A 10,891-nucleotide genomic window follows, 5' to 3' on the forward strand; every position below is an offset into this window, starting at 1 on the left:
TATCGGAACCCAAGAAAGTTGAAGAAGCCTTCATGGAACCTGAATGGATTCAAGCTACGCAAGAAGAGCTTCAACAGTTTGAGCTGAATAATGTATGGGAACTGGTTAAGCGTCCTGATCCACGGAAGCACAACATAATAGGCACCAAAGGGATATACCGCAACAAACAAGATGAGCATGGTCAAGTTGTCAGAAACAAAGCTCGTCTCGTTGCTCAAGGATATACTCAAGTGGAAGGCATTGACTTCGATGAAACATTTGCTCCCGTGGCTAGGCTTGAAGCCATACGCATTCTGCTGGCTTATGCAAATCATCATAACATACTTCTATATCAAATGGATGTGAAAAGTGCCTTTCTCAATGGCAAGATTGAAGAAGAAGTGTATGTTGCACAACCGCCTGGCTTTGAAAATCCAAAACATCCTGACATGGTATACAAGCTCAACAAGGCACTGTATGGCCTCAAACAAGCCCCTAGGGCATGGTATGACACACTCAAATACTTCCTGAAGAGCAAAGGCTTCATACCTGGTTCCCTGGATCCCACTCTTTTCACGAAGACATATGACGGTGAACTGTTTGTGTGCCAAATATATGTGGATGACATTATCTTCGGTAGCACCAATCAGAAGTACAGTGAAGAGTTTGGATATATGATGCAAGAGCAATATCAGATGTCCATGATGGGGGAGCTGAAGTTCTTCCTTTTACTTCAAATACGACAACAACGCAATGGCATCTTCATATCTCAAGAGAAGTATCTCAAAGATTGCCTGAAGAAGTTCGGTATGCAAGACTGCAAAGGCTTCACAACACGAATGCCAGCCAAACATCATCTAGGTCCTGACGACAATGGTAAAGAGTTCGATCAAAAGGTATACCGCTCCATGATTGGTTCTTTGCTTTATTTATGTGCAGCTAGGCCAGATATTATGCTTAGTGTTTGCATGTGTGCTCGATTTCAAGCGGCACCAAAGGAGTCGCATCACTTAGCTGTGAAGCGAATTCTTCGATATTTGGCTCACACCCCAACTCTAGGATTATGGTATCCAAAGGGCTCAGAGTTTGATTTGGTTGGATTTTCGGATGCTGATTATGCTGGTGACAAAGTTGATCGCAAGTCTACATCAGGCACATGTCACTTTCTGGGACGATCACTTGTATGTTGGTCTTCAAAGAAGCAGAACTGTGTATCTCTCTCCACTGCTGAATCCGAATACATTGCTGCTGGATCTTGATGCGCTCAGCTTCTGTGGATGAAGCAAACAGTCAAAGGACTATGGTATTCATCTGAAGCAAGTCCCACTTTACTGCGATAACGAAAGCGCCATCAAGATTGCGAACAACCCAGTTCAGCACTCGAAGACAAAGCACATTGAAATTCATCATCACTTTCTCAGAGATCATGTTGTGAAGGAAGACATTGATATCATACATGTCAACACTGAAGAACAATTGGCAGATATCTTCACCAAGCCCTTGGATGAGAAGAGGTTTTGCAAGTTACGGTGTGAGCTAAATATCCTGGAATCCTCAAATGTCCTGTGACCAGGCACACATCCTAACCCTTATGCATATTGATGACTTAGATGTGCAACACACGAAGTGAAGTATATCTTCAAATCAATGAAGATATACATTCTAAGTGTGAATACATTAATGTGGAATTTGACTTCGGAGCGCCACGATAATGGTGCGTCGTGTCTGGGTCTAATACTTCCTATACGGTGGGTAACACCACCACCAAACGTTCTATTTTAAAGTGTTTCACTCATGGCGTTACCTTGCAATGTCTTCACAGTTGATTTGGCTTCGAAACTCAACACATTTTCATGATTATCTTCACTATGTTGACTACAGATATATATATATATATATATGCTAGTGTTCTGTCCTCTACAGCATTCACTTATAGCTATGTCTTCTCAGTTGAATCTTTTGAACTAAGTGAATGTGATCGGACCCTAATCTCTCTATGCTTTCTATCTCAAACTCTATCTCTCCAAGTCATATGCATTCTATTGAAACTGTCGAATGTCTTCACTGCGTCCTTGTCAGCTGAAGATATAGAGACAACCATAAAGTCCGCTTTAAATGCCCATTCCTCCACATAAAATCCGGAGAAGCAGGAACGACCGCCCGACAATCCAGGCGTGCGTGGGACGTGGAACAGACCCAAAACTTCCGCAAACTGGCCACGCGTTCCTCAGATGTGAATCGCCAGGGGCACCTGTGTAATAGCACAGTGCCGCCCCTGAGCCTATAAATTCACACTTACCGCGGTCATTATCTCCTTCTTCCACCCTTGCAAGAACCCTAGCGCCACCGCTAGCACTCGATGACGCCGACGACGAAGCGCTTCGCTGCCGCAACCTCTCCGACGCCGTCCTCACGCCGACCGCGGACATCGTTCTCTCCGCCGAAGCCATAGGTGTCTTTCGTCGCCAAGTTAGGGCACGGAGGACTGAACTGCTCGGCATCATCTCTCACTTCCGTCTAGCAGTTCCAAGTGTGGTAAATAAAACTTCTTTTTTACAGCCCCTTTGATCTCATGGTTCTGTCACTTTCTACCATAAGAAGTTTATCTTCACACGAGTTAGATCTTTCAATCTGCATCTCATAACATGCCTAGTATATTCACTTGTGCTTCATGAAGTAGTTAGATTCCTCACTTGTACTGATATGTGGGTTCGTACAAATCTGGAACCAACTTCTTATCTATGAGTGAATGTCTTTGCACGATGAGGTCAATGTCTTCTAAACTGATTAATCTTCAAAACCTTCTGAGAATGCATATGACCTCTTCCCCTTCCCTCGCACCTTAATGCTGTCACAGGTACATGTCCGTGGGAGAATCCTTCGGTTCTCATAGTCTGCACTCATTTGCAGAATTCCTACAGTAACACATAAACTCTCCTGAAGCCAGTTCCTGTTGGTCCAGCAAAAGAAAGCCTTCGAAGCCTTTGAAAGTTTTGAAGCCTTTCAAGTTAAAGTATATGGCTTCAGAAGCAGCAGCAAGGAAGGGGGACAGACAGAGACGTGAAGGAACTTCCAAAGATCTGCCTGAAGACCTGGCAGAAATGTATAAAACAGATCCTGAAGAGAATTATGGGCAGCGCAAGACTCGAATCCAATGGATTCGACGCTATTGGGCTGAACAATGGTTCAAATACCGCTTCGTCACCCATGAGTATGCTGAGAAAAGCGCCATCAAAAGACCATGGGGAGACATCTTATACAAGAACCTTGTTCCCAGGACTAGAGATGAAGCCATTGCTCAAGGCTTCTACCCATGCATGGTCCGAGGACCACAGCCTGATGATGCACATCCGTCGTCACTACTCTGGTGTCGTGACGACAATCTGTTCAAGCGCAACTTCCAGTTTGCCCAACAATCAGCGAAGCAGAACAAGAAGAAATTTGGGTTAGACTTCAACCCTGGTCCCTCCGCACCAAGGGTAGATGGCACACGCGACGCAGAACCCAATATCATCGGTCCATTTGCCAACCTTGAAGGCCTCATCACCCACATCTTAGTCCAAGGGACTGCCGTGAATGACCCTCCAGCTGACTCTGAGTCTGATGAAGCTCCTGCTATACCGAAGCCAAAGCAATCAAAGAAGCCGAAAGCTTCAAAGCCGGTCCCTTCCTCAAAAATCTCAAGGGCGAAGCCATTGGCAACTGCACCTCCTGAAGACAGTGTGCAGTCTGAAGACGTATCCCGCGTCTCCAAGCCCCAGAAGGCCAAAGTGCCTCAGCCACACACCGGCAAAGAGCTCACAGCTGCTGCCATTCTGCGCAGCGAAGCCATTGATCTGTCAAGTGATGAAGATCTTGGAGATGACGCTCTAGAGCAGCTCATCAAGAGCAAAGAAGAAGCTGAGATCTTCAACAATTTGCCTCTCTTTGATGTCGCCATCATCCACAACTTCATCGACGAATGGTTTTCCACACCGAACATAAGCTTCGAAGATCTGCAGCTGCCTGTTGGCCTCAGCGTCGCCTTCCAAGGAGCAATTGCTTCAGAACTTGCCATTGCTTAGCGCACTGTTGAACTGAAGTAGAAAATTAATCATGAAAAGGCTCAGTTCAAGAAGAATATGGCCAAGCTCAACATGCAAGAAGTGAAGAGCTTCAAGACCATGTTGCATGAGCTAAAGGAAAATTTCCTGAAGAAGCGTGCAGAAGCTCAAGGTTCACGTGAGCGGATGAAGTCTCTGGCAGAACGATGTGTGCAAGCCTACAATGAGGCCGAGAAGTGCAAGGCACTTAGGCGTCCTGGCATTGACCCCAAGATGGCCGCGAAGAAGAAGAAGAAGCCTGCTATGGATGAACCAGAGGCACCTAGGCAAGAAGCAGTTCCAATTGTCTTCCCAACTGCAACGACTGGCTCGAAGCCAAAGAGCCGGTCAACAGCTTCAGAGCTCAAGAAGACAAGAACTGCTGAGGCTGAAGTGAGGAAGAGGAAAAGCTCTGAAGCCTCTCCTACTGCCCCCAGCAAGAAGAAGCGAAAGATCAAGAAATCTCCGGCTGCTCCCATAGAGCCCTTGATAGTTGAACCTATCTCTATGGTTCACCCCAACGCAGAACGACAACTGACAGTTCATGAGCCTGCTTCCACAGAGGCTCCTGAAGCTGAAGACATACCAGCAGCCGACCCCATTGCTGCTAAAGACATTGGTCATCAGGACAATGTACAAGATGATGCAGCCTTTCCTCAGTATGAACAAAGCGAACTCATCAACATTGGTCGTCCTTTGATGCCAATTGCACAAGATGCGTCATGGGCGGATCGCCCTCAAGAGGAAGAAGACAATGAGGCCCAGCCCACTCCAACACCACAGGCGTCGTCTGCATTCCGCAGGCTTCGCAAAGGTCCAAGGCCTCAAGTCTATGCTGAAGACATTCCGGCTACATCAGCCGAAGAAGAAGCACCACAAGAGCCCACTCCAATGCTCCACCAAGAAGCAGTTCTCCAGGAGAACATGCTTGTGACTGACCCTCCAGCTAGTCAAGCGGAGGCTGAAAATGTTGAGGCTGCCACAACCAACACTGAAGCCAATGTGGAGCCCTCCCCACCAAAAGCTTCAGCAGACAGCGAAGCTACTGATCCAGACACTTCTGTTCCTGAGTATGCTGCAGGTCCTCAATTTGATTACCATGTTGAACACAGGCCTCATGTCCAGAAGCCAGTCCCAAGGCTGCCAAGGTTCCTAGGTCCTGCATCAGCACCTGGCTCCTTTGACATCAATAGCTTCAAGGCAGACAATACGTTCTTCAACAGCTCCAAGAACCCCTATTCAAGGGAAAGGATTTCATCAGATAGGTTCTGGAGCTATCCTCAGCGCAGCTACTATTCATGCATCCTATACAACCAAGGTCGCATCTTCCCGCACAAGCGCCTTGATGTTGAAGCTATTGCTGGTCTGCCCTGTTTAGAGGAAGCGCTGGATTGCTTCAAGCAAGTGGGTCTGCTGCAGTTTATAACTGATGAAGAGCACTGGAATGAAGAGCTTCTGTTGCAACTCTATGCCACCCTACACATCAAGGGATACAACAGAGATCCGAAGACTTGGGCCCTGGAGTGGATGACCGGCAATGTCCATCACGAAGCCAATGCATTCGATATCATTGAGCTCACTGGCCTGCCCACTCCTGGCGAACTCTTCGAGGAAGGTTGTCAACTACACACTGAAGCTCTTGAGAGCATATTCCAGAGGCCTGAACCAAATATGAGTCATATGCTCTCCATGATGAAGCCACTGCCTCTCGATGCTCCTTATCCAACAGAGTTCTTCATTGAAGACTTTGAGTACCTGCCCAGAACAATCTATCACATTATCCGGCGGACTCTCTGGCCTATTAAAGGGCACTCTCCAAATGCCAAGATCGAGGGTGCAATGAAGACTCTGATATTCTATATCCTTTATGGCAAATGCTTCAATGCACATGATTTCTTTATACGCCAACTCGCTGCATTAGGCTCAGATCTGTTTGGTTTAAAATCCTATGCTCCTTGGGTAATGAGACTGATCAAGCTTCACTCTGCGATCTCATATCAGCCCTCAGCCCACAACCATCGGATCTTCTTGCCAGATGTGGATACCTCTGTTAAAGCTATATATCCTGAGCCTGCCAAGCAACCTTTGAGTCTTCAGAATGCAGAACACCAGAGCTTCACTCAGAACGATGAAGGTGTTGAAGCCATATCCAGGGTGTATCCTTTGGCTGGCACTACACGTGCGCCACACCCTGCTTCAACTGAAGCCACTGATAGTGCAACTGCTTCAAGACCCAAGAAGCGCGCTCGTGTTCTCAATAACCGAGAGCTTCTTGTGGCCCTTCATCAAAAACAAGATAGGCATCACGACTGGCTAAAGCGTCAGATGAAAAGCCTCTTGGTGGATGTGAAATCTTGCCACCAAGAATGCCTTCGTCACTCATGAAACCTGTCGTCGTACATGGAAAGGGCTATCAATGATGTGTACTGAAGCTGAACTTGAAGAGGATGGCTTCACTGAGCGATTCAAGTTTGACACCACACCTCCTAGAAGGGCTGTGATGCGCAACGCACCATCACTTGAAGACTCTGAGTTTTCTTCATCTGCTGCCACAGTCACTGCCAGAATCATTGATGAAGAAGACGATGCTACATCACCGCCACCTGCTTCAGCACCTCCAAGCTCCTCTGCACCGCCAAACACCTCCAACGACCCTGCTGCTCCTGGGAACGAGTATACACTCTATGTCTTCAAACCTTTTTGGTCCTTGCTGACAAAAGGGGGAGAAGCATATGGGTTGATAGTCTTGAAACGGGTCCGTATGGGTGGGTGCTTTATGTTTTGCTATATTTTGCTTCGTGCTTACAACTCTCGTTTTTGCTACATTTAGTTCTTTGAGTTTCTTTGAGTTGTAACACTAAAACTCGATGGTCGTCTGCTACTTGTTTGCCACCCTGTTTGCGAAGATAAATTCCGCATGTGCGAAGATAAATTCTGCACTTATCTCATTCTGCAGACGTCCATTTCCCATTATGCATGTCATTATCTTCATATACCTTCACATGCATAGTGGATTGTCATCATAAGCTGAAGTGGATCTCCTCAAGTACAACCTGCCATGTGCATTTGCATTCCAAAAGAAAATTAACTTATATGCACATCTTCAGGGGGAGCCCTTGCAACTTATGAAGACAATTCCTTATCCCTTACAATTTCACAGACTATATTCCTCATTGAAAACTTCAACTAGTTTGTCATCAATCACCAAAAAGGGGGAGATTGTAAGTGCATCTAGTGCCACCCCTAGTTGGTTTTGGAGTATTGACGACAAACCTAGTTGAGGGACTAATGTGTTTGTGAGAATTGCAGGATAAAACAGGTAGAAGTCCCTCATTGATTCGGTTTTACTTCTAGAGATGACCCCTAAAAATGTATGAAGACATTGAAGCCAAAGGTGGTATATGAAGATATTCACTTTGAAGACTATGACAAAAGAAGACACGTTATGAAGCCTATGGAGCTCGAAGACTTAGATCTTTCGTAGTTCTTTTTCTTTTGTGTTGAGTCATAGGAACCACCGTACTGTTAAGTGGGGTACAGGAGAACCAGTCAGAATGACTGAAGTGACGCCTAAACCAAAAAACCAATGTCTTCGAGTGAAGACAATGAGAGCGAATCTTGTCCAGAGCCGGACAAGTCAGCTTTGCTTGTAGCCCAAGTAAAGTTGCCATGAGAGTTTGAAATCTGACCGTTGAGACACGTGTCAGTTCCTTAGTGACCCCAGGGTCATTTCGGACAAATCAGGTCGGGTTGCCAAGTGGCTATAAATAGCCCACCCCCTACAACCATAAACGGTTGGCTGCTCAGATTTCAGTGCACGGCTTTTGTCGTTTGAGAGCAACCCACCTCGAAGCCTTTGAGAGAAAATTCCTAGCGAGGAGAAAAGCCCTAACCACCCAGAGCCAGAGAACATTGGGCATCACTTAAGTCTTCTTGTCTGTGTGATCTGAAGACTTATTACACTTGAGGACTGTGAATCCTCCAGACGGTTAGGCGTCGCGTTCATAGCATCCAAGAGACATTGTGGATTGCCAGTGAACGAAGTTTGTGAAGGTTTGGGAGTCTACCTTGAAGACTTACCAGAGTGATTGGGCGAGGACTATGTGACCTTAGCTCAAGGAGGATACGGTGAGGACTTGGTGTCCTGAGCTGCGTGTTCAGGACTGGGTGTCCGGGACTGTGTGTCCTAAGGTTTAAATACCTAGCCGCTCCAACCAGACGTACAGTTGTCACAGCAACTGGAACTGGTCCAACACATCACTGTCTTCAACGAGTCACTGGTTTCATCTTCACTTCCTTTTTCTTACTGTTACTCATTGTGAAGCCATTGCATGCTTGCTCTATCTTTTGTCTTCACAATGTGAATGTATGATCTATTTGGCTTCATAATTTCTTCCTACCTGATCCTTATTACACTGCAGCTGTTTGTCATTGTGCTTTCACTCTATTGAATACTTGACCATGGCTGGCCTAGTGTAATCTAACTTCCGCTGCATAGTAATAGGCATAATCTTTGCTGTTTGTCTTCATAACTCCCACATTTTGAAGACTTTCATAAAAATCGCCTATTCACCCCCCTCTAGTCGATATAACGCACTTTCATGTATCGACTACACGAGCCTGAACAAGGCCTGCCCCAAGGATTCGTTTGCCTTGACCTGGATCGATCAAGTGACCGACTCCACGGCCGGCTGCGACCTGCTGTCCTTCTTGGACGCCTACTCCGGCTACCGCCAGATCAAGCTGGACCCGGCCGATCAACTGAAGACCGCCTTCATCACCTCTTTCGGCGTGTTCTGCTACATCACCATGACGTTTGGCTTGAGGAATGCCGGCACAACCTTTCAACGTTGCATGCAGAAGTGCCTCCTAAAACAACTCGGCAGGAATGCCCATGTCTACGTGGATGACATAGTGGTGAAAACGAAGAAGCGCGACACCCTTTTGGAGGATCTCAAGGAGACCTTCGCCAACCTGCGCCATTTCCAAATCAAGCTCAACCCGAAGAAATGTGTTTTCGGAGTGCCAGCCGACCAGCTCCTTGGCTTCCTTGTTTTTGAATGCGGGATAGAGTGCAACCCCATGAAGATCAAGGCCATCGAGCGGATGAAGAAACCGACTAAGCTGCGGGACATCCAGAAGTTCACTGGGTGCCTAGCATATCTCAGCTGTTTCGTCAGCCAATGGGCAAGAAGACCCTCCCTCTGTACCAGCTGATGAAGAAGACCATGTGCTTCGAGTGGACTGACCAGGCGGACGAGGCGTTCCTCCAGCTCAATCGAATGCTGTCCACACCGCCTGTTCTGGCCGCTCCAGCTGCCAAGGAACCAATGCTCCTCTACATCACTGCTACCAACCGGGTCGTCAGCACGGTGATTGTATTTGAACGCCCAGAAGCTGGCAAGGCGCAGCTGGTCCAGAGGCCGGTCTATTACTTGAGAGATGTGTTGTTGTAAGTGCATCTACTGCCACCCCTAGTTGGTTTTGGAGTATTGACGACAAACGTGGTTGAGGGACTAATGTGTTTGTGAGAATTGCAGGATAACACATGTAGTAGTCCCTCATTGATTCGGTTTACCTACCAGAGATGACCCCTAAAAATGTATGAAGACATTGAAGAAAATGGTGGTTCATGAAGATATTCACATTGAAGATAATGACCTGTGAAGACATTCACTTGAAGACTATGGAGTGCGAAGACATAGTTTCTTTTGTAGTTTCCTTTTCTTGTTTATGGAGTCATAGGAACCACCGTACTATTAAGTGGGGTCCAAGTGAACAAATCAGATGACTGAAGTGATGCTCAACCAAATTCCAATGTCTTCGAGCAAAGACAATGAGAGCAAATCTTATCCAGAGTTGGATGAGTCAGCTTTGCTTGTAGCCCAAGCCAAGCTGTCGCGTGTGTTTGAAATCCCACTATTGGACACGTGTCGCTTCCTTAGTGAACCAGGGTCATTTCAGACATATCATGTCGGGTTGCCTCCAGGATATAAATAGCCTACCCCCTACACCATAAATTGGTGGCTGCTTAGAGTTAGTGCATGACTTTTGTCGTTTGAGAACAACCCACCTCCGAATCCTTTGAGAGAGAGAGAGATCCTCGCGAGGACAAAGCCCAAAACACCTAGAGCCAAAGAGTGTTAGGCATCACTAAAGTCTTTCTGTCCGCATGACTTGAAGACTTGTTACACTTGAGGACTGTGAGTCCTCCAGCCGGTTAGGCGTCATGTTCTAAGCATCTAAGAGTCATTGTGGATCGCCGGTGAACGAAGTCTGTGAAGGTTTGGAGGTCTACCTTGAAGACCTACCAGAGTGATTGGGCGAGGACTAGGTGTCCTTAGCTCAAGGGGAATAAGGTGAAGACACATTCTTCTGAGTTCAATCTCAGCCTCCCTAACCAGACGTACAGTTGTCATAGCAACTGGAACTGGTCTACCAAATCCTTGTCTATGCCAAGTGATACGTCTCCATCATATCTATAATTTTTGATTGTTCCATGACAATATTATACAACTTTCATATACTTTTGGTAACCTTTTATACTATTTTTGGGACTAAAATATTGATCAAGTGCCCAGTGCCAGTTCCTATTTGTTGCATGTTTTTTGTTTCACAAAAAATCCATATCAAACGGAGTCCAAACGGGATAAAAACTGACGGAGATTTTTTTTGGAATATATGTGAATTTTGGGAAGTGAAATCAACGTGAGATGATGCTCGAGGGGCCCACGAGGCAGGGGGCGCGCCCCTGGCCCTCGTGGCCACCCCGTAAGGCGGTTGGTGCCCTTCTTTCGCCGCAATAAAGCTAATATCCGGATAAAAATCGT

Source organism: Triticum aestivum, chromosome 7A, assembly GCF_018294505.1.
Source record: "Triticum aestivum cultivar Chinese Spring chromosome 7A, IWGSC CS RefSeq v2.1, whole genome shotgun sequence".
Taxonomy (NCBI): domain Eukaryota; kingdom Viridiplantae; phylum Streptophyta; class Magnoliopsida; order Poales; family Poaceae; genus Triticum; species Triticum aestivum.